At 32.6% G+C, this 27,430-nt stretch overlaps 1 protein-coding gene and 1 pseudogene across 2 annotated transcripts in view; one reads left to right on the top strand and one right to left on the bottom strand.

Annotated features, from left to right (window-relative positions):
- Positions 1-21,387, bottom strand: part of LOC129948839 (transcription factor mef2A) — a 263,817-nt gene extending 242,430 nt beyond the window's left edge. The window contains exons 1-2 of one of the 2 annotated variants that reach the window (XM_056059934.1): positions 21,224-21,387; positions 19,973-20,448 (exon numbers count right to left, since the gene is read on the bottom strand). The gene's annotated coding sequence lies outside the window, so the exon portion shown is untranslated. Of the gene's footprint in view, positions 1-19,972 lie in introns of both variants that reach the window. The other variant, XM_056059933.1, reaches the window with a different exon arrangement.
- Positions 21,388-26,811: 5,424 nt separating this feature from the next.
- Positions 26,812-27,097, top strand: LOC129952456 (60S ribosomal protein L29-like; annotated as a pseudogene).
- Positions 27,098-27,430: the final 333 nt, after the last annotated feature.

Below are 27,430 nucleotides of genomic sequence, written 5' to 3'. Positions count from 1 at the left end.
CAGCCCAGAGATGGGAGCTATACGCAAGCTTTGAACGCATATAAGTCCTGTAGATAACAGCCAGATCAAAAGGGGTGAAATATTTCTTGCATCACCTTAGAAAACCTAAACACCTTGCAACATAACGTATGTGATCGTTCCACAACAGGTGGTTGGTGGCATAGGGGGTATATCTCGTCTTAAGGATACAAGACAGCATTGGGTTCTACCCGGTTGTTTAACCCCCATTGAACAATGCTGTTTAGATCGGAATTTAATGAGCTTATCATATTTTGTCGTTGCAGTTCCACATCCGAAGAAGAGGGATGTGAATCTGAAAACGAATATGAAAAGCTAAGAGTGCTATTGTCATTGAAACAATGTATTGGATTAGATGTTGCAGACAGGAGATCAATAATAAAAATGAGAAAGAGTGTTGGAGATAGAACAGAGCCCTGAGGCATTCCAGCGTTTATTTTGTCGTTTTCAGACTTGAACCCATCCAATACTACTTGTATTGAACGATCCGAAAGGTAATTACTAATCGAATAAATCTAAAGCACGCATTTTTGATAAGAGAGCCTGATGCCAAACCCTATCAAATGCTTTTGAAATATCAAGTGCAATAATCTTACTTTCTCCAAAGCGATGTAAATATTTGCTCCCCAAAAGATCGCCAGTGGACCGATTGTACAGACGGAGTCGTAACACTCATTGGCAGGGTAGAATTTGTGGTGAACTGTCTAAGAAAGAGATAAGCTTTCTCTAAAGAGCTAACAGAAGGAGTGTCATTGACAACGAGAGTACGAACTGAGCAAGAGGAAGAATTCCTCATGTTTTTACAAATGACCAATAATTTTTACTGCTTTGGGACATTGCAGTATTTTTTGCCGTAATTTTTGGTCATGTAAAAATTTGGTCCATCAAATATGGGCGTTGCAGGCCTTCCTGGATTGTTTGAAGTTGTTTTAGCTTCAATCAGAAGGTTGGGTTTATAGCATTGGAAAGTAACTTTTTTGCCCCTAATAACCTCTTTACAGCTCGCATCAAACCATGCGTTTTCCTTAGGTTTGATGCTTTTGACCCTAATTGGAATAAAAGTTCTCATTTCTAGGAAAACTAAACTTGTGATCTTATCAGCGTTAGCGACAACGTCACTTTCGAGGAAACATAGTGACCAGTTAAAGATCCTAAAGTTATTATTGAGACCGTCCAAGTTGGCGAGCACTACGAGCAGAAGAGGAGAGAGGAATAGAGGGATGACACAACAGGAATGAGGTTCGTAAATTTTACGAAAAGGTAAAAAAAAACTCCTAAGGGTACCAGCCACGAACCAAAGCCTGTAAAGACGATCAGGGGAACATCGTAGTAGAACCGCAGTCGATGCTGAGAATATGGAAAGATCACTTCTCCAAATTATATAACGGCAATGACGAACTGGATTGCGCTGTAAGGGAGATAGAACCACTCAACCTCGGCGATGCAGATCAACAATTCCGTCTACCCGACCTTGACGAAGTGAAGATAGCTAAACCTTAGTCAAACAAAGCTGCTGGGGCTGACGGCATCGCTGCCGAGCTATTCAAAGCAGCAGGCGATGACTTGGTAGGGAGCATGCACCAACTCATCTGCAAAATATGGTCGGAAGAAAGCATGCCCGGTGAGTGGAATCTCAGCATAGAGTGCCCGATACATAAGAAAGGAGACCCTCTAAACTGCGCCAACTACAGAGGCATCACTCTCCTTAACATCATTCTCTCTGCCGTATTATGTGAACGTCAGAAGCCGTTCGTCAACAACCTGATTGGTCCTTATCAGTGTGGCTTCAGACCAGGAAAGTCCACTAAAATAAAATAAATAAATTGGGTGGCGCAACATTCCATTGTGAACCAGGGCCTAGTGACTTACAACTCGCAACCATTCCTGTGTGCGAGTACTGTTGTCAGGAATGGAAGGGACCTACAATTTTAGGCCGAATCCGAACGGCCTGTGGAAAGTCCACTATCGACCAAATATTCACACTACGGTAGATCTTTTGGAAAAAACCCAGGAGCTTCAAATCGATACCCACCATCTCTTTATCGATTTTAAAGCCGCGTATTGACAGCATCCATAGAGAAAAGCTCTACAAAGCAATGTCTAGTTTTGGCATCCCTGTCAAACTTATCCGTTTGTGCAGAATGACGATGGAGAATGCACGCTGCTCTATCAAGGTCGGAAAAGATCTTACCGATGCATTTGATGTCAAAAAAGGTTTTAGACAAGGCGATGCACTGTCATGCGACTTCTTCAACATCGTTCTGGAAAGAATTGTGCAAAACTCAACTGTCAACACTAGAGGCACAATCTTCCAAAGGTCCATCCAATTACTCGGATATGCAGATGATATTTACATAGTTGGAAGATCAAAGCGTGATGTCAGTGCAGCGCTTTTGAGTATTGCGATGGAAGCGAAGAAGATGGGTTTAGTGGTCAATGAGGGCAAGTATATGCTGTCATCAAAAAAGGACACTGAACGACGAAGTCTTGGACAAAACGTCACCATGGACAGCTATAACTTTGAGGTAGTTAAGGACGTTGTCACCGCTATTAATAGAGATAACGACAATAGCGCTGAAATCAAACGAAGAATAACTCTTGCAAATTGCTACTTCCTTGGAATTAGAAGGCAATTGAGAAGTATAGTCCTCTCTCGAGCATGTAAAATCACCATCTATAAGACACTCATCATCCCGGTTCTCATTTATGGCGCTGAGGCCTGCACACTGTCAAAGAACGATGAGAGCGTCTTAGGATGCTTCGAGAGAAAAATCCTTCGGGTGATTTTTGGTCCCGTACGCATAGATGGAGAATAGAGGAGAAGATATAACGACGAACTGTACGGGCTGTACAGCGACACTGACCTAGTTAGCAGAATTAAAGTCCAACGGCTTAGATGGCTAGGTCATGTAGAGCGGATGGACGTCAACGCTCCAGCCCGGAAGGATTTCGAATCCAATCCCGAGGGACAACGCAGTAGAGGAAGACCGCGACTCAGGTGGCGCACCCAGGTGGGAGAGGACCTCAACCAACTTGGCGTGCGAAACTGGAGACAGCTAGCTAGGGACCGAGCTGGCTGGAGACGCATGTTGGTTGAGGCCCAGGTCCGCCCGGACTGTAGCACCACCTTAAGTAAGTAAGTAAGTCCTAGTTGGCTTTCTCGTATTGTCAAACGGTATACTCTTAGGAGCTCTTTTTTTAACTGGACAGTTTTGACACAAGAAATTTACTGATATAACACAATGATCAGATGTGCTTAGAGGAGATAGAGCACTTACAGTGTACTTATCAGGGTCAGAGGTAAGAAACAAGTCAAGAGTGTTTTCTTTAAAAAAGTATTCTGTTTTCAAAATTCTGTATTTCATATAGCCAAGAGAACCGCAATTAAAAGACAACCTTGTTGTTTTACGCCAGATGTAGTCTCAAACCATTCAGATATATCCCATCCCAAACCGCTGAGCGAGTGTTTTTGTACATATTTTTCAGGACCAAAAGAAGTCGACAGTCCCTTTTGTGACAGTTTATAAAACAATGCTTGTCGGTCTATCGAATCGAAAGCAGCTTTAAAGTCCACGGAAAATATGTACAAACTTCTTTTTTGGCGAAGGAAATACAATGAAATTGAGTTTAAGGTGAAAATGTTATCAACTGCGGAGTAGCCTTTACGGAAACCAGATTGATATTCACTAAGCACTTCATTATTTGCTATCCAAATGTTGATGGGACTAAGGAGTACACGCATGCAAATATCTTCCCAATAGAATTCATAAACGATATCCCTCTATAATTATTTGCTAGGTTAACATCGCCTTTTTTAAAAATAGGATAGACCAGAGAATCTCGAAAAGCTTGTGGAACGTTTCAGGTATTGAAAATATTATTAAAAAGGTGAAGAATTTCGTACAAAAAATCAACAGGTGCGTTTTTGTAAAACTTATTGCTTATTCTATCTGGGCGTGGGGTTTTGTTATTCGCTGCGTAATGCAATGCAGTTTGGATTTCTATTATTGAAGTTTGAGAATTGAGAGTTTGGTCTAAAATTAAAGGTTCCGCATCATCATCATCAAACAATACTAAGCCAATAAAATAACTTTTTCGGAAATAATTTTAAGGGGTTCATTATTTCCTGATAAAATTTCAAAAACTAAATAACGCTTATGTGGAATATACAAATCCGTTTCTGAGAAAATTGAAAAAATAAAATAAACGCCTAACACAAATTTGCTTAAATTCCTAATTTCCAACCCAATGGTTTAGGCTGTAGGGCTGTTGAGGACAACAAGAGACAAATAGATGGCATTGCCGAACGTTAAGTTAAGTTGCCGTGAAATAAATCAAAGTGAAATAAGACAAACTTTAAAAAATTGTGCTATTTGCACTTTGCTAATGTGAAATAGCAGTTGGTAATATTACCAATAAAAAAATAAGCACAATTAACGCCAAAAACTTAGTATTCACATAGAGACAAGATTTCTCATGTTTTTCTCTGTTTGTTTTATTATGCGACAACATTTCTGGCATTTTCCAAAACTCCCAGAAAATCTTTTGAGACATTTTATATTTAATAATAAAAAACCTTAATTCCGGGAACGACTCAGTTCATTGAATACAGCTTTTAACTTTAATTGTTGCATTCATTTTTGAAATACTTCTTAAAGCTTTTCATTGTTTATGATTTTTACAAAAAAAAAGGTTCCGAATATCTTAAATTCCATAAATTAAATGAAAAACCACACCTTTTGCATTCTCCAGTTTTACCAAGTTTCATTTTGTCCACTTCCTCGAAATAAGTTAAATTCATTTCCCAAAATATTTCCTCAAAACAATGAAAAACTGTTTTGTCTTCATTTTTATGACTTGCATACCAAAATCGCATTTAATAAAAAGTTGATTTGTTTTTAATTATAAGCTTCAACGACAATTGAAAGCATCAACCTAATTTAAACATATGAAACAATTCCAAATCATTCATTCAGTTCGGTAGATCCATAAAGTTTTTCTTTTTTTTTCAAAACTAAAATATCTGCACAATTAGTATTGTTTCGACCACAACAACCTAACAACGGCTGCACAGCACAGCACAGAACAGCAGCAATATGATGGCGGACACACGAACTAAAAGTATTTTCTTTTCACCAACAACCATTATTTCGCTCATATTTCACACCTGAGTTGGCTTTAAAGTGCTTCCAGATACACCTCACATAGTCAAGTCATACCTGTATCTCTAAAATTTCAAACTTTATCCATATTCGTACTGCTCTATATCTATAGTCAATTAAAAAAAAAGTATCTCGCACGTTCGCTCAGCTGTGAATTTAGTATGCAGATAGTTTTTCCTCTTTTGGCTTTTGTATAATTTCATAGACATTCAGCCTTAGAGTTGGTTCAGCGTTCAGCGAGGAAGTGAAATGTAGAGATACAAAAAGCTTACAGCTTGAAGCGTTTATATACTTTTATTTTTTTTTTATTTTGTGTCTATTATTTATAAAAGAGACTTTGAAAAGCCTATAGCTATGTATTTATAACTATAGGTATGTGTTGTGTGTTATAGAGTACGTACCTAGATTTTAACATTGCTAAGTTTACGTACTCGAATATAGAAATGTGCGCCTTGTTTAGCCGGTTTTTTAGTATTGAAACTTTGCCTTAACAATAAAGAAACAGCAACAAATAAATGGAGAAGATATAATTTAACTCTCAAGGTGTAGTACTCGACCATACCTACTCGTAGCTCCAACAGGATACGAAATTGTGTTGCTGTGAGAGTGAATTTGTGCTTACATCAGGCTTAAAAAAGAGAAGATAAATGCATCCTTTTCTGTTGAAAACATTCACAGTCATAAGACAGAGTAAAAAGAAAAAGAAGAAAAAGTCTGGACTAAATTTCGAAAACCTTTTTTTAAAGAAAGGGTTTTTGTGTTGTAGAATCTTTTCAACGTTTACAAGTTGCTTAAAATGCAATTTAGAGTTAGATTTTATGTGAAACTTTTTCCAACAACTCATTCATTAATTTTAGGCCGAGTAACTTGTTGTCTAGTATAGAGATAATTAACTTATCATTTGAGTTATTAGAATAAAAGGTTTCGAATTAATTACGAAGAATGTCTTCATCATACTCTAGAAGGCCCACAAAATTAAAACAAAGAAAAGGAACTAAGTTAACGTGCAAAATTCCAACCACAAGATACATATTAACTTTATCATTACTAAAATATATGATTAAGCTTCAAGGAGGGTAGCCATTAATTTTCTTCTGATATATTATGTTCTTCTATAGGGCATTGAGTGATATATAGGGCCTCTTACACTAATGTAGGTTTTGTCTACCTTCTATCTTCTTTTTGTTGTATAAATTAATTTTGTTAAGATATTCGAATTCTTTAACATGATGAACCTATAACTTATATCTTGAAGATTGAAGATTCAAGAATTATAAATAACTTGTCCTTAGGCTATCACGAGCAAATTTTTTGATATGGGATCATTGTCATAAGAGGCCTTTTATTTACATATATTTGGCCTAAAGATTTAATTTTTTTTTTTTTTTTCAATTTATTAATGTTTACTAATTCGCATAAATATTAAAAGATTCTTATAGTAAACAAAATGAAATTATTGAGAGAATTGATTTTGTAATGTTTGTTTTGCTTATTTTATTTTTATCTATTTTATAAAGATAAGTGGAATAAGAATATTATTTAAATTTTAAGAATGAATATTTTATTGGGTTTATCCTATTTTTGATGGATTGATTGTTTTTGATTGAAATTTGAAATCGTGGAGGCGTTTTGAAATCATTAAAGGATGAACTTAGGTATACATCATTATTTAAAAAATGGTTTTCTTGTAAGTTTTAAGAAGTTATCGATTAGGGCCAATGAGAGTTCTGTTGTAACAAATGACTATGAAGACTTACCTAGAAATATTTGTTGTTCTTATTTGATATTAATTTGAATTTAAGTTCATTCTAATTTAACATAAGATTTATTTTGGCTATTAATCCAAAATCAAATATTAATCAATGATTTATTTTACTAGAAAAATACAATTTAGAAATTGTGCCACACGGATATACTTGTAGGTCAGGTTAAGGTGGCTGCTGACCGAAAAAGCCAACACACTTAGACCACATAAAGCTAAAGATCATAGCGTTTGAGACAGCAAATGTCAAAATTTCTAAATCAGGAGGATCATTGTATAGTAGAAGACTCCTTAATGAATTTAATTTTGATCGGGATGAAATTTCGAGTGACTTGAAGAAGGCGGAGACTTCCATAGACTTTACCAGTGGCACTATTAATTTGATCATCCCAAGTGAGAGTGCGATTGAATACTACTCCTAGGTTTCTACCAGTGCAAACATATTCAATGGTTTCGTCGATAAGTTTCAACAGGTTTAAACCCGATAGATCAAAGTTTTTGCTATGTATGGGGATGGATGTTGATTTGACAGGGTTAAGGCGGAGATCGTTCTTTTTTGTCCAACGTGAAACTCGGAGCAGATCCTCATTCATTAAAGCTCGGCATTTTCAGCCCCAAAAGGTCGACTTATCAGAAGCTGCACATCGTCAGCATAAAGATGAATTAAACAATGTTGGTCCAAAGATAGACCCCTGTAGCACTCCACTCAAAACATTGAGAAATGTGGATGAGTAGCCATTGGCCACCACGCATTGTTGCCTTCCTTCTGAGATACGAAAGAACAAGCTTACAGGACTCTAAAGAAAACCCAAAGTTAATTCGCAGCTTTCTTCAAGTAATTGATTGTTTAACAGCATTAAAAGCCTTTGAATAATCTAACAGTATTATCAATGTAACATGATCACTGTGCATATCCATTCTTTGTAATACAAATTATTTAACTCTTAAAATATTTGTGGAGTATTTTAAAGTTGATTCTTTTTTTTTTGAGAAATCTTCAGTACCCACAAAAAAAACGAGACTCCGTTTGTCACGCTTAAAAATGTGAGAAAAATGTGTCAACATAAGTTATCTAATAAAAAATCAACAGGGTAAAATTTTTTAACTGCTCACGTTTTGAAAGAAATGGCTTCAATAGCCCTCAAAAGCTTTAAATTATAATAAACGAATACCTTTTACTAAATATTGGAAAATGGCTAAAGTCATTGTTATACCCAAATAAGTTACGTACGCCTGTCTTTGTTTAGCAGCCTAATTTTAGTGTTTTTTTTGAAAAAAAGTACTAGGAATAAATTTTAAAACCAAAGCGGTAACAAGACAAAAAAGTTAGTTTCCACCTTCACCTTTTTACCAAATCGAAAAAAATTGTATATGTGATTTTCAAAAAACTGTTTTTAATTGATTGTTATAATACATATTTTTTCTCAGAATCAACAAAAGAAAGCTGCTGTACGGAGACTATTTGGACTGTGTATGTAACCCACAGCTGTAACAACTCACAGACCAATATTGCCTAAGACAAGTCAGATCAAAAGTGTTAGAAAAACTGCCCCTGTTTAGGCTTAGAAGAATAATAGAAAAAGCACTTGAAGTATAACACGGAAATCTGCTATGTCTTAGATGTTGGCTTCGATAAGGTTTAACATTTGGGACTTGAGCACTACGAAATACCGAAATTATACGTTATGAACCGACTCTTGAGAGTACTGTACGACCAAAATTACACGCAACTAAATAAAATAGAAACAAGGACAAGGTGATGCACTGTCATGCGATTTTTTTAACATCGTGCTTGCAAGAATAGTGCAGAGCTCACACGTCAACACTAGAGGCACTACCTTTCAAAAGTCTGTCCAATTTTTAGCATATGCTGATGACATAATCGGAAGAACTCACCCTGATGTCAATGGGGCTTTTACGAGTATTGATTCAGAGGCGGGAAAAATGGATTTAACGGTTAATGAGGGCAAAACAAAGTACATGCTGTCGTTAAGAAAGCACATACAACACCGACGTCTTGGTCAAAACGTCCCCATCGACAGACGTAACTTTGAGATAGTCAAGGACTTCGTATACCTAGGCTCCGCTATAAAAACAGAAAACAACACCTGCGCTGAAATTGAACCCAGAATAACTCTTGCTAACCGCTAACTGGACCAAAGTGTCACTATATAACCCCCTTATCATCCCCGTCCTGCTATACGGTGCAGAAGCATGGACTATGACAAAAGCGGATGAAAGTACCTTGAGTCGGTTCGAGAGAAAAGTTCTTCGTGTGATCTACGGTCCCGTATGCATCGAAGGGGAGTGGAGGAGAAGATGGAACGATGAACCGTACGGGCTGTACAGCACGGTAGACTTAGCCAGAAGTCTAAAAGCCCAACGACTAAGATGGCTGGGTCAGGTAGAGCGGATGGAAACCAATGCTCCGGCCTGGAAAGTCTTCGAATCCACACCCACAGGACAACGCAGTAGAGGAAGACCGTGGGTCAGGGGGCGCGCACAAGTGGAAAGTGACCTCACTTATTTTTGATCGTGAAACTGGATGCAAATAGCTAAGAACCGAGCTAGTTGGAGAAGTTTTTTGGGTGAGGCCCTAGTTCACACCGGACTGTAGCGCCACCTTGTAAGTAAGTAAGCTCCGTTGCAAGGGCTACACAAACATTGCAAATAAAGTACAAAAGTACCTTATTTCAACATTTTAAAATGCCTGGGAAAGACTTCGTATGCAAAGCTTAAATGAAAAAAGGACATCAAAAGAAGTAGAGCTAAACTTTAAGAACAGAAAATTGCACAGGTTTCTAGAAAAGAACTCGGACTTATTTCACCAGAACAACCTAATACATAAGCAAGTACTGAAACCCGTTTGGATATATGGCATCCAACTTAGCGACTGCTCAAAGAAAACAAATGCTGAATCCATTCAAAAATTGCAAACAAATCCTATCGTGGAGAAATAAATGTACCTTGGAATATAAGGAATGGAACTATACATCGGAACTTTCAAATTGAAATGGTTACATAAGTATTTAAAAAACAATACTCTCTATCCAACAATCAGCGAGTCATAATAAGTTTTAAATAGAGACCGACTTGATTGTGGGAGACAATGGTCGGAGTTTAAGAAAGATGATGGTTTAAAAGATATGGGAAAGTGTTTAAACTATCAACTTCTCCTTTATTTAGAAAGGAAAACCTTTGTGGATCTTTCTCAGTTTCGCCCTGATTAACCGGTGTTCTTAGTGCAGCAAGTGTCGCACACTACTCGGTACCGATTTTTTCCGATTGGCTTTTCAATATTTCTAAAAACTTTTATAATTTTCCTCTAGAACGTGAATAATTAATTCAATAAGTCTTCCAATATAACTTGGTTAGTAAAGCTATGTATACAAAATTCTACCATTTACAAATTTTGTTTTTAAAAAGCCTAAAAAAGGATAAGGTTAAATAGTCTACATGATTATAAAATTGAGAAGTACGGTCCAATGATGCCACCAGCCGATAAACCGCACCAAATTTCTGGATGCATTGGTAGCTCTTGCAATGCTCCTGGCTGATATTCACACCAAAATCGACAATTCTGCTTATTTTTGTTCCCATTGAGCCAAAAATGAGCTTCGTTGCTGAACAAAATTTTTGGGTAAAAAAGTGGATCTTCGGCCAACTTTCCAAGAGCCTCTTCACCAAAAATTTTACGTTACAGTAGTTCGGTCGATTTCAATTATTACAGCAGATGTTTTTTGAAAGTCATCACACCTAAATCCTTTCGCCAAATTATCCAGAGGCCTAATTGCTGCGAACGGTGACGATTCGATAATTGATGCTCATCATTAGCACAGCTGCGATATTTTCTTCAGTTCGCCGTCTACGTAAGCCTCTTGGTAGTTTAATGCCCAACAATGTTAATTTGGTGCGAAATTTAGTCACAATAGCCCGAATAGCCGATTCAGTGGGTCGACTAAACTGACCACAAAATGGAAGAATTGCGCGATTACCTTTACTTTCTTAACAGAGCACGCATTTTGATAATAAAATTCAATACCTTGCAAGCGTTGTTCGTTTGTAAGACGATACATGGTTAAATTATAGACCAAACTGAAGATGTTCGACAGTTAAATAAAACACAAAACGTACGTCAGCTGTTTAAACCAATGTTGCCAAAAAGATAATAGCTAAAAAATCACACCGAAAATTCCATTCAATCTTGTATCTAATTCCTTGCAAAACAAAAGTTAATAGTGTTAAATTTCAATTAGCAACAATTATCTCAAAACAAGTTCTTTTTCCTGAAATGTAGTTTTTAATGATTGTCTATTTTTCACACCAAAAACGATCATGAGTTATTATAAATAATTCTTATTCTAACAGCAAGAAAAATACAACCAAAAAAAATCAATGGAAAAGAACATTGATTAAACTAATCAAACTTAATATTAAATGATTAATTATTAACTATTGAGTCCCTCTAAAGTTATGATTAATTTAATCATAATATTTATCTATTAGTTGTTAATTTTGCATTAACATGTTTGTAAATGAAAATAAGAATAATAAAAAAAAACATAAGAATTTTTATTTTTTTGTTTAGATTGAAGGTTTTCATTTTGATCATAAGTTTAAGTTTTTATTTGTATCTACTCGAATGTATCAATGATGGAATTTGCAATTATTTTATTATTGATTACTTGTTATTTTATCCATGAAGGTTATTTTAAATGATAATAATCGCAACCCTTTCAAATAAATTGTTTTTCTTTTTTTTCTGTCTGTCCATTATTTTAGAGCCTATTAATTTCGTATAGAAGCTGGAAGAAGTTTGATTGCCTTTTGATTAATTTAAGATATTCTATACTAAAAAGGCACACATGAGGATTGAGGGTTAAAGTCGCGTCTAGTCTATAGATAGAAGATGTAATTTTTGTTATATGGTTATTGTTATTTTCAGTTTCTAAAGTAATTTATGTTAAAAATGTAGACGTCATCGATTGTAAAATTTCGAAGGTCTCTTATCTGATTATAAACATTTTATTTGTTTTGTTATTTATTAATATTATTATAAGCAGATAGTAGTTAAAGCTAAGAATATGACTTCATCTATCATCATGGATGTTATTGAAAGTAAAAACAGTATATTATTTATAGTATTTTGAAAATATAAAAAGTTTATTGTTATTTTATAGAGACTTATGGCGATCTGTCAAAACTTATATATTTATGTCGGGTAATCTTTAAATATTAGTCCAAATTTGAAGTTTCATAGAATTTTTTTTCAACCAGGGTTTTTGTTAGCAGGTTTTGTAAATGGCTTCATTATTATTGATTGATTTTTTTTAGGATGTTTGAGAATATTCTATTCTTAGGTGTGTCTGCTTGTGATTTAAAATCTAAAGCAATTAATTTTCTCACAAACGTTTAGTTCGAAGAGAATTAGTAGTTTTCTGACCCACAAATTTCTGTCGATGTTTCATTTGTCATTAAAGATATGAAGGTATTACTTTTTTTAAATATGATAAGACCAACTTTTGAAAATTAAATTAATTACACTTAACAAAAGTGAAATATATGCAATTTTTGAAATTTGGCCTTTTTCATTTTTGTATACTTTTGATCTTCAAAATCAGACAGTTTATAAAAAGAAAGTGAATACTGATTCGTAATTAAAAAGATAAATTTAATTGAAAATTGGTACAGTGTAATTTTTTGAAATTTCGATTTTTTAACTATACCTGAAAACCGTTGATTTGAGAAATTAAGCCCAAGTTTAGGCCAATTCCAACTGATTTGAACAAAGTATCTTCAAAAGAACATGTTGATTTTCATGTCGATTTTTTCTTAAACCAAGTTCCATTCTTTCCAACCATTTGTCATTAAAATACCGGATTACATTTTAGCTTACATTCGTATAAGGAACTATTTTAAAAGACAATGACAATGTTATCACTTACAATAGTACCTCTATGAAATTAAATTTTATAACACAAAGATTGCGGAGGAAATAAAAATTGGAATAAGAAGCTAAGTAATTTGGAAATGAATGCTAAACCTTTCTGGAACATAGCAAAAATTATCATAATAAAAAATAGACAAATACCTTACCTTCAAAATAATAATTAAGTTGTTTATCAAAACTAAGACAAGGCCAATGATTTTGCAACAACCATTCTGAAAAATCATTGTGTCAACACCTTAGTATGATGATCCTACTAAAATGCTAGCAAGAGAAACAGCAAATACAGTTTCCAGGGAGAATTTTAAATCGTTTCAAACTTAAAAGTCAAAAAATCTGATAGACTAGATAACATAAAAAACATTAATCTTAAAAAAAATATCAAAAGGAGGGCTCCAATTTCTTACGTTTTTGGTAAACGCGTGTCTCAAAACACAATATTTTTTATTGAATTAAAAAATGTGTAATACCGATTCCTAAACCTGGAAAATCGGGTAATAAGTTTGGTTAGTTGTATAAGCAAAGTTTTCGAACAAGATTTGAAATGTAAAATATTACTCAGCGTTGAAGAGCTTCAGATATTTTCCAATAATCAATTTGGGTTAAGAAGGCATCACAGTGCTTCTCAACAGGTATTTAGAGTCTGTGAACATATGAAGAAAAAATCGATCCCTTGGCAAATCGACTGGGCTCATTTAACTTGATATAGAAAAGGTAGGAAAAGGACTCGTGCATTTGGCAAGATGGAGTTGTGTACAAGATGGCATATTTCAGGTTTCCTTTGTATCTTGTAAAAATTATCCAAAGTTTTTTGTCCAATCGTTACTTTAGAGTTTTCGTCAACAACTGTTCGTCTAACTATTACCAAGTCAACTATGGTGTCCCGCAAGGATCAGTACTAGGTCCTTTACTGTACAATATTTATACTTCTGATATTCCTAGAATACCAGATTGTCAAATAGCCATATTTGCAGATGATACAGGTATCGTTTCATTGCATGAATTCAGACAAATTACAAAAATTCGATAGAATTGATGACTAATTACTACACTAAATGGAAAATAAAACTAAATGCTGACAAACTACAAGCCATCTTTTTCAGTAGAAAAAGAAAATCTTGTAACCTACCCATCAATTAACTTACTGTTTATGGTTTAAATATTAAATGGGACCCAAGTGTAAAATATTTGGTATTTATTTGGATCAAAATCTGACTTTTAGAGAAAATATTGTCAGAACTCAGCAAAAAGTAAGCATTCCTATACATTTTGTGTATCCTTTTAGGAATAGAAAGTCCTGCCTTAACGAAAATAAAATGACGATTCAAAAAATAGTTTAGGAGGAAATGTGCAAATTGTCATCTTAAGAAACATAAAACAAGTATCATAAAACAAGATTCTAAAAATGATGCTTAACCTTCCACGATATCATTTCACCATAGGCTTGCATCAGAAGGCAAATGATGAATTGATTTCTCTAAGAATCAATAAATTGACCAACACCCTCTTGCTAAATTGTGAATCCTCTGAAAATCCGCTTATAAATCAATTGATTCATTTATTATTTAACTCAAAACTATGTTTGTTGAATATTTTGTTGAACTGAATTATTTGTCAAAATAAGTGTTTCAGATCTTTTTGACTTATGAAAATCTAAAAATCATAGGTTTTGAAAATGTGTACTAGTTTTGGAATAAATTGTAAGCTTATATTTTATGACAAAGAATTATTTGACTGTTAACAGTCGAATTTTTATTTCCTGAACACCGTTTATTTTAATAAATATGATATAAAATCACGAAAATAAATATAAACCAGCATAAAAGTGTTCATATATGCGTTTCGCCCCGATGGCGATGTAATGGTTGGGCTCATCAGGAGATGCCCATTACACCTTGTCTTGACGAGTAATTTTCCGAAAAAATTGAGACTGCATATAATCCGAGCTACATAGAGTAACTGCGAATTATATAGATCCTACAAATCTTCAAAGAAGATAAATTGTTGCTCTTTTTATTACCTTGCTGTGAGACTTTTGAAGAAGAAATATTTGACTGTTAACCGTATTATATTTTATGTTTCGTTTAAAAAAAGAAAATCTTTAAGCATTTTTTTATTTATTGCTTTTGACTTATTTGAAAAAACTTTTAAAACGCTTTTTGCTCAGAATAAAACTATAATGGATTTGTTTTTAAATAAGACCAACAACTAATGACGAATTTTCAAAATAAATAAAATATTTAAAAACATCGACATAAGGTTCAAAATAAAAAACAACAAGCAATTAAAAGACACTCTTTTTATTTGTGATACTAAAACACACTTGTGATAAAATAACCCAACTTCTTATTTTTAAATAACTTCACAAAGTAAACAATCAAAAATTTCAAGCTTTTTTTGTAAGAGATATTCAAAGCGTAAAATCAAATTAGTAGAACTTTTTGGTAAAAATATTTGTCAATTGAATTTTCATGAAAATATTACATCGTATTTAAGACGCAATTATAATAAAATATTATTAACCCTTGTTTAAAATAATTGTTTTTTAGGATTACACAATTTGAAAAAAAAGCTGGGATGCGACCCACACTGATAACTTCCCATTACAACTGTCCATTTGTCTTGCTTAAAAGTTTTAGGTTTTCGTGTTGTGTTAAAAAAGTTGTTAGTTGAATTATTCTTAAAGATTTTAAAATTTCTAACAATATTTTTCAACTAAAATTTAAGTATTGTTTTTCTGTTAGGTTTTTTATTTTGTTGTAAAAAAACTGTCAATTTGATTTTTATCAAAATATTATTGAATGTTGACAACAATATTTTTCAAAACATAAAAGTAGTTTAGATCCAATATCTCAAACTTTCGAAAAGATATTTGAATCGAAAATTAATTTTTACCAACTTTTATACATTTTTTTGTTTAGGCTTCTATTTTTTGTAAAACAAAACTGTCAATTCAAAACAATATTTCTTAAAAGTTAAAATTAGTTGAAAGCCATAATATCAGATTTTTGAAAAGATATTTGAGTCAAAATTCAATTTTTACCAACTTTGAGTAATGTTTTTTTTTTAGGTTTCTATTTTTTGTAAAAAAAAATTCAATTAGTTTTTTCTTAAAATTTTACTGAATATTGACAAAAATATTTAAAAAAAAAAACAAAAGTAGTTTAAAGTCAATATCTCAAAGCTATAAAAGATATTTGAGTTGAAAATCAATTTGTACCAAATTTTATTAATTTTTTTGTTTAGGTTTTTATTTTTTGTAAAAAAATTGTCACTTTCATGTTTCTAAAAATGTTTCCGAATATTGAAAACAATATTTTCTTATAAGTTGAATTAGTTGATAGCCATAATCTCAAATTTTCGAAAAGATATTTGAGTCGAAAATCAATTTTTACCAACTTTTGATAAATTTTCTTCTAAATTCTTATTTTTTGTAAGAAAAACTGTCAATTCGATTTTTCTCAAAATTTTACTGAATATTGACAACAATATTTTTTTAAAAAAACAAAAGTAGTTTAAAGTAAATATCTCAAAGCTATAAAAGATATTTGAGTTGAAAATCAATTTGTACCAACTTTTATTAATTTTTCTGTTTAGGTTTTTATTTTTTGTAAAAAAAAACTGTCAATTTGATTCTTCCCAAAATATTGTAGAATGTTGAAAACAATATTTTTTATAGGTTAAAATAAGTTGGAAGATATAATCTTAAAATTTTGAAGTGATATTTGAGTCGAAATTCAGTTTTTACCAACTTTGAGTAATGTTTTTAGTTTTTTTTATAGAAAAACTGTCAATTCGATTTTTCTCAAAATTTTAACAGATGTTAAAAACGTTATTTTTTGTTGCACTTATGTTTTGTTTTGAAGATAAAATTTTCAATTTGACAAATCGGACGCATTACAATAACTTCCTATGGGAAGTTAAAAATGACCAAGTTTTTGCAGGCTTGTATATTTTAGTCATTTGAATTTTGTAAAATTCCTACCAAATGCTTTTTTATTTGATATTTTATTTGTATTGTTATTGACATTTTTTGAACTATGCATAAATGTACAAAACAATACTTAAAAGTTAATAGCTAACATGGCTTCTAGGTAGGTAGAAATGCCGATCTCAAGGCAACCTAGCCTGAGATCTAATTAGCGCTGTAGTGCGCCGTTTTCATACCAAAAACACGTTTGACCTTTGATTTAAAGGGATAGATTTATAAAGAAGCTTCATAGCGATTATGTTATAGCCATTTTGTCGCATTGAGAAAAAAGATTAGGTCTCTATAATCTTTGTCTCAGATAGCTCATCAAGTTCTTGAAAGAATGCTTATCCAAAGTATTTCATTCTAGTGTTTGCCAAAGCAGGACATTTGCAGAGGAAATGGATTATGGTTTCACTTTCCCTTTGGTCACTACAGCTACGGCAAGAGGTTTTGTAAGAGATACCCAACTTCTCTGCATGAACTCCTATAGGCGAATGTCCGGTACAAACTGCAACAATCCTGGCTAAAAGATCGTTTGTACGGGTTTTATTATAGGTGGGCCATATCTTCCTAGATATAATGCAGTTGGGTAAATTGCTCCACCTTCGGTTTGATTCATTTTGGTAGATAGAAAAGATTTTACCCTTCATAGCACTAAGAGGAATGCTAACCATTTCCGCAAGTGAGCTATAAAGGGCCGATCCTTGCCTGGCTAGCTCGTCAGCCCGTTCATTTACCACGATACCACTATGGCCCGGAACCCAGATCAGGGTGACACCGAGGTTAATATTCAGGCTCGCAAGCTCATCGCGACATTACTGGACCAATTTAGAGGATGATATGGCCGAGTAAATGGCTTTGACAGCTGCCTGACTGTCTGTAAAGATAGCCGCATTTCGGTTTGTGTTTTGTTTAAGTATCTTACATGCCTCCCTTATTGCCAGCAGTTCAGCCTGAAAAAAGCTAGCAAAGTCAGGAAGCCTAAAGGATTTGGCTACATTTAGGGACTCAGAAAAGATCCCAGAACCAACTCCGCATTCCATCTTTGAGCTGTCAGTAAAGATGGTTGTGTCGAAACCTATCGACACGATGTCATCCTCGCAATCTTCTCTGGATGGGAAAATAACCTGAAACATGGCTTCTCACTGTGTTTTATTTTTATTTTGATATTCGAATTAGAAAACACTTTTGCTAATATTAAAAACTCAATATTTTTAGCAGTTTTTTACTTTTTATTTTTTGGGAAAATATCTTTTTACTGATTTTGTCTACGAACTCTTTAATATGTCAAAAACGTTCTTTTTTGATGAATACAAAAATCTAAAACTAATTCAATTTATTTTTTTTTTTTCAAAAAAATTTGGAGCTTAGAAAAGATTAACAGTTTCAGATTTTTGAATTGTTTTTTTTTTTAATACCGATTTGACATTAAAATTATGTATTTGTGATCGGATAAGGGATCTTGAAATGTCGAGAAATGTCAAAATGTTCAGTTTGACAAATTTAACTAATTATAAAACCTTCGAGAGAGAAGTTATCATTATTTAAAAATAGTTGTTAAGTTTCAGTATTACTGATTCCAACATGAGAGCAAATTTAACCATTTTTGCAACTTGTCTGTCATTACTTAAATAAATGCTCATATTTTTATCAAGAACCAGAGTTTACTACAAAATAATGTTTTGACCAAAAATCTATATCAATAAAAATAACCAATAAACTCCCAAAGCTGTCATATTATGAACGGTTAAAATTCTAACACCGATGTTTGTGTACTGCCCTAAGACTTTCTTTACTTTATAACTAGTTTTTAGTGCGTTTCCAGCTTTAAATTTTCAATAAATTGTATTTATGTTCCAAAAATTTATTACTATTCAAAAATACTCTGACATAAAATCGACAAATTTCAGAAAAACTTTTTACTGAAAACCCATTTAAAAACTATTTTGACCTAAAACTACTATTGAACTGTTTGAATTAAATCGCTGTAAATTTGTTCAAAAAGTTTCAATTATTTCGAACAAAATATTAGGTATTGCTTTTTAGAAGCAAAATTTAGTTCTTACAATTTTCTGGTCCTATTTCTTTGGAAAATAGTAGTTCTTAATTGTAATTATATAAAAGGACTGAATAAGCAACATTTTGAATGTACTAATTTATTTTCTTTTAAGACCTTTTTTTATTTCTTGACAGAAAACGCTTCCGTATCGATTCTTGGTCTGGATACTTAAATACTATACTTAACTAATTTCTACAAACTTCTTTACTAAATTTTTAAACATCCTTTCTTTTTTCTTTTATTTTTCTAGGAAAAAAAATCAAACATTTTAAACAAAACAATTTTTTCTGCATAATTCCTTATTTTTGCAAATGTTTTAAAGCCTTTTGCTTAAGTATTTTATTTTCTGTCTTGCATTCAATTTTGGTTTTAAATTAACCTACTTGTGGCTACTTGTATCAGTCAGACTTAATTATTTGTATTTTTTACAATTTATATGTAAATTAGATCTTGACAAGCTTTAAAATAAAAATACAAATTTCAGGTCCAAAAAATTTGTATACAAAAATAAACAAAATCAAAAACTAAAAAAACCACTTCTACTATAAGATGGAAAAAAATGTGTCACACACCTCGCCACACCACACATGCAACTTATAGCACCCGCATTCTATTTAAATTATTATTATTCTTACAACTTGATATGCAAATAAATCTAACTGTCAACAATTTTTATTATTATTAAAGTTAACAGTGTGTAAGAAACCTTATAACACCCCCTATCTAAATATGGTCGTCTCGACTTCCTACACACTCTACACAAGTTGTACACAAGTTGCATTTATCTAGCTCAAACATAAATAAATATTAATTAATTGACATCATACTATAACTTTACTCATGAGCTAAGCCCGTGCTTCCGCACGGCACGTTCCTCACATTCACACATCGCACAAGCCTCTGGATTTGGTTTGGTTACTTGGGTTTTCATTAACCAAAGCCCAAAGGTAAATATTGAAAATATCGTACTCCTAAGCTAATATTAATTCAATCCATAAGTTTTTTTAAAAATTGAAATTCAAGCTTACAACTCCATCTCTGGAAAACGTACCTTTGAAAGCAAATTGAAAAGAATCTATGGTCAGGTCGCACTCGATGATAACGATGGTTGTTGTGGTTAGGTTAGGGCGATATCATCCAAATACTCTGAGCTTCCCAATGAGCTGAGCTGAGGTAAGTTGTGTTTTATTTTGTCGAAGATTTATAATATGTCTTTAACGGTGATAATAATTTGGGGGCAAGCCAAAATTTAGGTGACCGATTTTGACAATCTTATTACTTTTGTCTTCTGTTTTCTTTTCTTCGATTCGTTCTTTCTCTTCGATCCGTTATTTTTTTGTTTGATTATTTTTATTTTATTTTGAATTTTGTATCTTTTTTATTTTGATTTTTGTTGTTGTTTGATTCACTGAGTTGAATTTTGTATATCTTATGGCTCACTTGAGTGCTAATTTTGATCTCCCACTTCATACATTATTCGAGACGATGCGAATTAACGGTGAAATAGAAGGTAGGTAAGAAGTCTACCTATAGATACAAAACGAAGCACAAAAAAAAACGAATTTTTGTTTATTTATTATTATTATTATTTGATTTATAATGAAAAAAGCAAAATTTAGATATTTTCTTAATTCTCTCTCGTCACAGTCACAGATATATCTTTTGTATATAGATATAAGGCAGGCCAGAGGACAGGCTTATAAGATGGATAAATGGATACGAAAGAGAAAAAGTAAGTAAGTAATTTCTTTCTCCTTGAATAAGAGCACAGGCATCACATCAAAACTCACTGGATTCAAACTTAACTTAACTCAAGCTCAACTTGATCAATTAATTTTATTTTTATTTGAATTGCTGTTGTTGTTATTGTTGGAGGTACTTTATATTTTTTCAACCGGTTTATAACAAGTGATGTTTTCCGCTCACACAATAAAATTTTAAGATGATGAATAAAACACACACAAAAAATATAACAATTTAAACCTTCAAGCACTTAGTATATTTGTTGTATTCAAAAAGATATAGAAATTTGTATATAAAAGATACAATATCTATCTAATCACTTGCTCTTGCATATGCGGTAATGGGATACCGTTGAGAATTCTTTTTTCATATATATCAAATATTCTATGCGGATCCCGCTAACTCTCTAACTTAACTTTATTTTTATTTTATTTTTTTGCTGGCTGAGATACAAAAGTATCTTTTACTAAGAAAGATTCTTAAAAAGCAAAACTATAAACTCGTATATCTAGCATTCGCCCAAGAACTTCAAATCTTTTATGAGTTGAATATTACTAACGTGTATATTATAGTGTAGATTGGACTGACTGACTGACAACTGACTATCCGGTCTTTTCTGTGTATCGAACGTAACGACGCGTACACATCCGACGAATGGAAAAGCTCGACTGAGTTAGGCCCCAATCGACTGGCACAACTAGTAGTAGTATAGTAGGATAGGATGGCGATGGATGGATTGGATATACGAGTTACGAGTAGAAGTGTAGACTGTAGAGTGTTTGTGCCAGTGCCAATGCAACAGCAAAAAAGTATCTTCAGCTAAAACCAAAAGCAGCAGAAGCAACAGAAACAACAGAAACAGCAAGCAGCAGGCTATACAACATAGCATAGCAAAGCATAGAAGAAGCAAAAGTAGTCGAGTTGAGTGTTGAGAGTTTGAGTTTACCAGTTGCATAGAGATAGATACTTTTGTATCTATTCGTATCCAACTAACGGCAATGTGTTAAATGGATATTTGTGGAGACTTATTTTATTTTTCTGTGTGTCTTATGTTCTCTTCTCCTCACCATCATTTGCAGTCCTCGCACATATACACTATAAACGAATACGACGAAAATGTGGAGATAAATGGAATAGAAAAAAAAGAGCGACAACAAAATTGGACGGAATAAAGGCATAGAAGGAATTTTGTATGAAATACAAATTTCAAAGAGGAATACAAAACAAAAAAAAATAAGGCTTGTGGTGGCCCTGTAATCGCCCATCATCATCAATATCATCATCATCATCATCAGCATCACCATCATCATCATTAAGTGCGGATCACAGATGTTGACTTCATTGGTTTGGGTGACCAACAACACCGGTTTCCAATAACCATGATATGGTTATGGGACATACAGGTCCATCATGGAACAAGAACCAGCTATCTCCAGCAATAGCAGCAGAAACAGCAGTCCGGCTTTTGCTCTCCAACTCCAACTCCAAGAACGGAAGAAGTTTGAAGTGTTATAAGATTGTTTTTTTTTTTTCTTAATATATCTGCAGTAAAGGTATAGTTGAAGTACAAAAATACAGGTAGGTTAGATACGTAGGTAGATAGATGTAGTTAGGTTTTTTAGTAAGTACATATGAACTTGTTGAAAATGGAAATATAAAACCCTATATAAGAGCATTTTCTAGGATCTGAGTAGTATACTCGTATAACTCTTCTTTTTTTCTGCTAACGAACTCAGACGATGGGGAAAAATAAGTTCAATTAATTTATTTGAATTAAACATTTCTTAAGATATGTTGAGGTATAGATCCTGGAAATAATTTTAAACTCTTTTTTTAAAGGAAAATTTAGGGACAGAGCAGGCTGAAGAAAATATTCAAGTTTAATTTTAAAATTTACAAAAAAAGTTTGTAAAACTTTTCTATTTCTCATCAATTTCTTAATGTCAAATTTGTATCTGTTTTTATGGAAAAATGCCATTAATACAAATTTTAACTGATACTCACTTTTTCAAAGACACGAAAATGATTTCAAATAATCAAGGTTTCATCCTACTGCTTTATTTAAAAGTAAAAAAAAAGAAAAAACAAAAACAAAAAACGGGATAAATTTTAAAACCTTAAAAACTTTTATTTGTTATAAGACAAATTATTATTTCAATAACTTAATTTAAAAAAAAAAATATTTAAAGTTTAAACTGTTTTTTGTTTAGAAAATTTAAAAGTTCGATAATTGTTGTGGTTTCTTCATGGTTTCTTGAACCCAATAGAGCAGCTAGGTCAAATTTTGTAAAAGTGTATCCAAGGAAGGAAAGACTCAAAGATATTTAAGTCAAAAATAATGCACTTTTGTTCGTTTTTTTCAGATGACAAAAACATAGTTTTTCGTAAAAAAAATTATTCTCAATGTATTATAATTTTATTGTTAGAACAAATATTTCTGATTTTATAAATTATAAAATATTTTTGACGGCGTATTACGTAAAATAGCGGGATTTCAGACATGGTGTCAAAGAGAAAGATGCTCAGTATGCTTTGACATTTCATCATGAATAGACTTATTAACAAGCAACGCTTGCAAATCATTGAATTTTATTACCAAAATCAGTGTTCGGTTCGAAATGTGTTTCGCGCTTTACGTCCGATTTATGGTCTACATGATCGACCAAGTGAGCAAACAATTAATGCGATTGTGACCAAGTTTCGCACTCAGTTTACTTTATTGGACATTAAACCAACCACACGAATGCGTACAGTGCGTACAGAAGAGAATATTGCGTCTGTTTCTGAGAGTGTTGCTGAAGACCGTGAAATGTCGATTCGTCGCCGTTCGCAGCAATTGGGTTTGTGTTATTCGACCACATGGAAGATTTTACGCAAAGATCTTGGTGTAAAACCGTATAAAATACAGCTCGTGCAAGAACTGAAGCCGAACGATCTGCCACAACGTCGAATTTTCAGTGAATGGGCCCTAGAAAAGTTGGCAGAAAATCCGCTTTTTTATCGACAAATTTTGTTCAGCGATGAGGCTCATTTCTGGTTGAATGGCTACGTAAATAAGCAAAATTGCCGCATTTGGAGTGAAGAGCAACCAGAAGCCGTTCAAGAACTGCCCATGCATCCCGAAAAATGCACTGTTTGGTGTGGTTTGTACGCTGGTGGAATCATTGGACCGTATTTTTTCAAAGATGCTGTTGGACGCAACGTTACGGTGAATGGCGATCGCTATCGTTCAATGCTAACAAACTTTTTGTTGCCAAAAATGGAAGAACTGAACTTGGTTGACATGTGGTTTCAACAAGATGGCGCTACATGCCACACAGCTCGCGATTCTATGGCCATTTTGAGGGAAAACTTCGGAGAACAATTCATCTCAAGGAATGGACCGGTAAGTTGGCCACCAAGATCATGCGATTTGACGCCTTTAGACTATTTTTTGTGGGGCTACGTCAAGTCTAAAGTCTACACAAATAAGCCAGCAACTATTCCAGCTTTGGAAGACAACATTTCCGAAGAAATTCGGGCTATTCCGGCCGAAATGCTCGAAAAAGTTACCCAAAATTGGACTTTCCGAATGGACCACCTAAGACGCAGCCGCGGTCAACATTTAAATGAAATTATCTTCAAAAAGTAAATGTCATGGAAAAAAAGTTCTCAAGCTCTTAAAAAATCACCGTTTAGTTGATACATAAAATAGTGTTTAAAAAATGTAAACATATATTCAGAAATCTATGAAACGTTGAGTTCTGTCTTCAAATAAATAGAAAACGACTAGATTACCCATTAAAAAAAAATCTTGGTAATGTTTAATACCACTAAAAACCGCTAAGAGCTTACGAATCTCAGTCTGTTTGTAATTAGTAAAAAATAAGACAAAAACGGGAGCAGAAGAAACTAGATCAAGATTTTTAAAGCTGTCTGAGTTAGAGATTTGTTTTTCAGTATGAACGCAGAGACTTTTGATGATTTTCGGGCATTGTTTAGAACGAAAGTTAGTAAATGACATTTTTTAACAATATTGTATTACATAATTTATTCACGTTGGAATATCGACTAACAATAGAATATTGAACGAAATGTGGTATGCCTATAAAATATTAGTATTTTTACTGCCATAAATATGAATAATATTCAATGTCATTGCAAATAAAATGCATTCATTTGTGTGTCGGATATTTGTCCGTTGGGCATTTCCAACCTGCGAGGAATCGGCCTTTCGGAGTGTATGAGAGATACGGCCTTTTTTTGTTGTTTTGTCCTTAATATGCATATAACTTTAAAAAATCAAAAAAACATAAACTCTTTATTTAAATATTTAAAAATAAAACGACACAAAATGTTTGTTGTACACTCGGGCGTATACGCATTATTAACTTCCCATATGAAATTATTGTAATGGGTCCGATTTGTCAAATCGAAAGTGTTGACATTTCTCGACGTTTCAAGGTCTCTAGAGTCGAAATAAAAGATTTATAGAGAGATGTCTCGGCGTGCGTGTGTACGTACATTCGTATGTCCGTACGTTCGCTACGATTTTTTCGTATTCCATTGCTCAAGAACCGACTTTAAATAAATTTTGTTATACAGATAATTAAGCAGAAAGACGCAGAATGGGCTCTCAAGTAAATTGCGTGGTTTTTTACCACAGCAGTTTAGAAAAAGGTGAACATTTTGGTTAACACTAAATGTCTCAAGAACCAAAACGCTAGAGACTTGATTTAAATAAAATTTTATATAATATATTGTAACGTGATACGAAACAAGTATATTTTTGGAAAAGAAAAACAATTAACCGTTTTTTCTAAATCAAAATAAACTAAAATAAAAATTTCTCGACTCTAAAATTTTACAAATAAAAAATTATTTCATCTCCAAAACAATTGTATGCAACGAAAAATAACGTAAAACTGATTTCGGCTCAATTATATTTTCAAAAATTCGAGATAATGGCTCCCAACTAATTTTAACTTATAAAAAATATTGTTTTCAACATTCGGTACAATGTTAAGAAAAATCGAATTGACAGTTTTTTTACCAAAAATAAAAACTTGAAAAAAAAAAACAAAAGTTGTTAAAAATTTTCGACTCAAATATATTTTCAAAACCTTGAGATATTGGCTTTAAACTACTTTCATCTTTTAAAAAAAAATATTGTTGTCAGCATTCAATAAAATTTTGAGAAAAATCGAGTTGACAGTTTTTTTTACAAAAAAAATAAAAACCTAAACAAAATGATTAATAAAATTTAGTAAAAATTGATTTTCGAAACAAATAATTTTTTCAAAACCTTGAGATTTTGGCTTTAAACTACTTTTATCTATTAAAAAATATTGTTGTCAACTTTGAGGAAAATCTAATGAATTTAAAAAAAAATAAAAATCTAAAAAAAGGCAATACTAAAACTTGATAAAAATGTACTTTCGGCTTTTCAAAAATTAAAAATATTGTCTTCAAACTTTTTCTATATCACAGAAAATACAGTTTTCTATATTCAGTAGTTTTTTTTTATAAAAATCCAACAGCCCGTTGGACACAAAGAGGCTGGGATGCGACCCACACTGAAAACTCCCATCCCATCCGTCGATTCGTATTGCTTAAAAGTTTGTAGGTTTTCGTGTTGGGTTAAGAAAGTTGTTAGTTGAATTATTCTTACAAATAGTTTAGTTTGGAAATATAGTTGTGTTAAATTTTTAGTGGAAACTTTTGTTTACCAATTTTAGTAGCATTTCTTAAATTTTTACAAATTAGGTGAATGAAATTAATTTAAAAGATGTCAAGAACTCAACATCAATTTTTCCCATATTTGCGTACTATTTTTTTTAGTTTTCATTTTTTTTAAGAAAAAACGGGCTGTTTTATTTTTATAAGAAAAACTACTGAATATTGAAAACAATATTTTCTGTAAAATAAAAAAAAAATCTTAAGACAATATTTTTAACTTCTGAAAGGCTATTTTTGAGTCGAAAGTAAATGTTTACCAAGTTTTAGTATTGCTTTTTTTAGATTTTTATTTTTTGTAAAAAAAACTTTCAATCCGATTTTTATCAAAATTCTACTCAAAATTGACAACAATGTAGTACCCGTAGCGTGATGGTTAGTGCGTTGGACTGTCATGCAAGGGGTCTTGGGTTCAATCTCTGCCTATGCCAAAAACCCGGAGTTTTGATAGAATAAAAAAAATGGCCAAGCCAAAGAATCACACAAATCATAACCAGAACCGCAAGGCACATCGCAACGGTATCAATAGACCAATTCGCAAGCGCCATCAATCAACCTTGGGTATAGATCAAAAGTTCTTGACAAACTAAAAGTTCTCATGCAAAGGTAACTTGTCCGGTGTGGAAGCCAAGAAACGTTTTGATGAGCGTATGGCTGCCCGTGTAGGCAAATCAAAGCCAGTTACTCTATAAACTTTCTGGTGATGAGACGTTAAATAAAAGATTGACAACAATATTTTTAAAAGATAAACGTATTTTAAAGATAATATCTCAAAGTTTTGAAAAGATATTTCAGTCGAAAATCAATTTTTACCAACTTGTATTAATTTTTTGTAAAAAAAACTGTCAATTTGATTTTTTAAAAATTGTACCGAATGTTGAAGACAATATTTCTTATAAGTTAAAATTAGTTGGGAACCATTATCTCGAATTTTTGAAAAGATATTTGAGCCGAAATCCAATTTTTACTAACTTTAAGTAATGTTTTTTTTTAGGTTTTTATTTTTTATAAAAAAACTAAATCTTACCAGATGTTAAAAACGTTATTCTTT

Source organism: Eupeodes corollae, chromosome 3 (assembly GCF_945859685.1).
Source record: "Eupeodes corollae chromosome 3, idEupCoro1.1, whole genome shotgun sequence".
NCBI classification, from domain to species: Eukaryota; Metazoa; Arthropoda; class Insecta; order Diptera; family Syrphidae; genus Eupeodes; species Eupeodes corollae.
Note: the sequence above shows the minus strand (reverse complement) of the source record. Positions and strands in the feature narration are given on the sequence as shown.